General features: G+C 38.4%; 1 pseudogene; it reads right to left on the bottom strand.

Annotated features, from left to right (window-relative positions):
* LOC103203209 overlaps window positions 1-4,060 on the bottom strand; it is a 129,716-nt pseudogene that overhangs the window by 41,246 nt on the left and 84,410 nt on the right.

The following is a 4,060-nucleotide window of genomic DNA, read 5'->3' on the forward strand; positions in this document are numbered from 1 at the left end:
TTTGGCTATTGTAAATAGTGCTGCGATGAACATGAGTGTGCATATATCTCTTCTTGTCATGGCCTTTCACTTCCTTAGGGTATATACCTAGTAATGGAATGGCTGGGTCAAATGGTATGTCTAATTCCAACTTTTGAAGGACTCACCATACTGCTTTCCACAATGGTTGTACCATTTTTGACAGTCCCACCAGCATGAGAGTCCCAATCTTTCCACATGCTCGCCAGCATTTGTTATTTTCTGTCTTGTTGAACTTTGCTACTAGTGCTGGAGCAAGATGGTACCTCATTGTTGTTTTGATTTGCATCTCTCTAATAGCTAATGATCATGAGCATTTCTTCATATGTTTGTTGGCCGCTTGAATCAGAACACATTCATTCTTAACACACTTACATTCTATAGTTTCCTCTAAGATTCTGGACATTGAGAAGGGATGATTATCATGGAAATTCTTAGGTCATGTGAAAAGTTATATCAGAAAAAAGATGCAGTTGTTTCTGCTGGCCTGGACTTTTTTGGGTGTGCTAGGGTAGGAAATTACATTGTTATATTTTATTTCAATGCTGAAGCAAAAAAAAAAAAAAGTTTCTGGAGTCGATTTACACTTATCCAGAAATTCAGACATTCAGGTACTTCATTCCTTTATCCCAGCCTTTTGGGTTATTGAGTATGCGCTTCAACTAGTCATTCTTGCTCTTGCAGACAGTAATTTATTTTTTCTATCATCCTACTCACTCACTCACTCACTCATTCACTTACTGTTTTTGATGGAGATACTATTTGTTGGAATTAAGCATTATTTTCATTAAAAAAAAAATTACTTGTGTTAGCCCTTTTAACTCAAATAACACCACAGAGCTATGAAGCAGGAACAGATATTATTTCCATTTTACAGATGAGGAAACTAAGGTGTAAAGACCTTGCATCAGGTTTGAGAGCTAATTACCAATGAACTGAAATGGGCCCTCAGGTGGTTTGGTCCCAGAGCCTATGTTTGTAGGCACCACGCAAGGCAACGCATTGCCGTGGAGTCGGACCTGACACATAGCGACCCCTCCTGGGGTTTCAAAGGCGGTATCATTACAGAAGTAGATTGCCCAACTTTCCTTCTTAGGAATGGCTGGTGGGTTTGAACCACCAGCCTTCTGGTTAGCAGTCAAATGCCTTAGGCACTACTCTGTGTTTCCTTATGAAATTAAAGCAACAACAAGAACAGTAATAATATTTCACAGAAGTATCAACAAAATACTTTTTGCAGTTCCTTGGCATATGGTAGGTGCTTAATGAAAATTAAGGCGCTCTGGTGGCATAATGCCTAAGGTATTTGACTGCTGACCAGAAGGTTCAAACCCACCAGACACTCCTCGGAAGGAAGACTGGGCAATCTATTTCCGTAGTGATACCGCCCCGGGAACCCAAGGAGGGGTCGCTATGAGTCGGATCTGACTCAATGGGCAGTGAGTTTGGTTTGGTTTTATGAATATTACTTATCTTTTTTTCCCCCCTTCTTATATCTCTGTTCTTTATTTGACTTACAATTTTGCAACATCGACATATTTAGGAATCAGAGCTAAAGAGTTACTATAGTTTTTCAATGACCCAAAAAGATAAAATTCTCTTGAAAACAAGAGAATGAACAGTTTACAATAATGTTACAATATTTCATTTGATCTGAAGCAAGACCAGCTCATATGGATATACAGCAACACAAGCACAGAGATGTTTAACTTCTAAATTCTAGTAGTATGTTACTGAATTAAAACACACACACACACAAACACACAAACTGCTGCAAAGATAATTGTTCCCAATTACATCTTTCAAAAGTGAGCTTTTGGAAAGGGAGTTGTTTTTCTTTTTCTTTTCTTTCTTTTTTTTTTTTTTTCAGGTCACATCCAGATTTTGGTAATGTTAACTCAAGTTTTAATAAAAATTAAGCTGAGAATGCCTTCTGAGTTTGGAAACTGTTGCACTTGGGATTTGATTTTTCCTTGCTTACAAGATAAGTTAGCCTGTTACTGTTTTGTGAATGCTGGCAGAAGACAAAGCCTCATAGGTCAGAGACAAAAGACTTCATTATCAGCAACAGAGCAAGCAGCCTGAGCATCTGCATATTTGCTTTAGTTCTCCTTGCCCTCAAGTCCCTAACAGACAAAGAGATACAGCCCAAATCCTTGAGCATACTTGAGGGTTTTGAGATGCAGCTAAGACTGAGCTTGGGGAATCCATTGCTTTTAGAGCAAGTAGTAAGTATGATAGTCTGCTCCTTGTCTGGGAGAAGATAATACCTCATCTCTCAAGGTTGCCAGCTGCATACACAATACTGAGAAATAGCCCAGGAAAAGAGCAGATGGTGAGAAGAAAACTATTAGTAAAGACTGGCAAACAAATTATTACTGGAGATTGGAAAAGCAGTGAGGATACTGCTGAAGCAATCTGGATAAATGGCAACTAGTATTATGCAGTGGCATAACAATTTACAAGACTATGGCTTATAATAATAACTTTATAATAATAAGATAGAGAATGTTACTAATAAAACTTTTCAATTTGGCTAAAGAATTCACCAGACAGAATGTTCACAATGTCTGTTTATTGGTCCTAAATGCTTATGATAAGGCATAGGTGGAGAGAGATGAGATAAAGAAGTAACTGCTTGGTTTGCAAGCAGAATTTAAAGAAAATATAAAGGAGCCAACATTTGTTGAGTTGGAAAAGAAAACTGTTACTTATACCCAGTCTTGGGAGCCAGTAAAATACTCTGCAAATGAAATGAGGTCTGGGGCCAAGTCCAAATAAAGTGTATGGCTGCAACATCATACTAAAAGTCAGAGAAAGGGTTTTGGGGAGTGCATAGTAAATTCTCAGTGGATAAAATACCACTGTTGTCTGACTTGCAGCCCAAAGAAAAAAGAGGCCTGCCTTAAGAATAATTGCAACTATGGCTTTTTCAGCATGTTTTTTGGGTCAGATTCATAGGAAATCCACTAAAATTTTAAGGAAGTTATGCTGACAGAAAGCACCACCATCTTGGAATATATGGAACACAGACATTTCAAAATTGGGAAAAAAAAGACCTTCAGGCCCCCAGATTTCCATAGGTAGGTGGCAGGATAATAAAACTTCTTAACTGCAAACCATGACATTTTGCATGGAAAAAGAAAAGTTGTCTCAGAGTTCTGAACCAAGAGTGTAGAGAACTGGAGTGTAGAGCTATTCAAAGAAATGGACTGGGGAACTGAATACAGGGAGAAAAATGGGACCTAATCAAGAAACATTTTTTATCTTCAGTTTAGGGGAGCATGGCAACATGTATCAAGTTGTGTTTCAGAATTGTCATGAATCAGTGACATCCATACGTCTCCCATTCTCCCCTTTTTGAATTAAAGTGTTTATTGTGTCTAATTATTTTATTCTGGGTGTGTGTGGGCAGATAATTTGCCTTTTTTTTTTTTGGTAGGTATTCATATCAAGGCCTACACTTGTACTTAAAGAGTCTCTGTCAGACCTGAGGCAGATTATAAGATCTTGGACTTTAAGGATAATACCATAATTGGATGAGATATTTGGGGTTCTGGTGGTAAGGGGGAGCATATTTTGCAGGTGAAAGAAATGCAAATAATTATGGCTAGGTAGCAGGCAATGGTAGATTGAAAACATGATCACAATTATTTTTCTGGTGTTCCTATCAAGGTACGGAAATGATTTCTTCTTTGCCTTGAATTTTGGCTGTCCTTGTGACTTACTTTGACCAATGGAATGCAGCAGAAGTGATGTTGTGTAACTTCCTAGGTTAAACCACAGGAAGTGATACAGTTTTAGCTCTCTCTCTTTTGGAACAGTGCCCTAATGTGAAAAGGATAGCCAGCTGGAGACATGTGGCTCAGACCAGAGTCAGAAGCAACTGCCAGACATAAGTGAGGACATTTATCCCATCTGGCCCTAGGCAAACTGCCAAGTGACTCCAGTCATGTTAGTGATTCCAGCAGACAAATTGCCTGGCTTAGCCATCCAAATATCTGACACACAGAATCACGAGGGAAAAGAAAAAAAAAAAAAA

The sequence above is a fragment of the Orycteropus afer genome, unplaced genomic scaffold (assembly GCF_000298275.1).
Source record: "Orycteropus afer afer isolate SDZICR_OR568_19922 unplaced genomic scaffold, OryAfe1.0 scaffold00206, whole genome shotgun sequence".
NCBI classification, from domain to species: Eukaryota; Metazoa; Chordata; class Mammalia; order Tubulidentata; family Orycteropodidae; genus Orycteropus; species Orycteropus afer.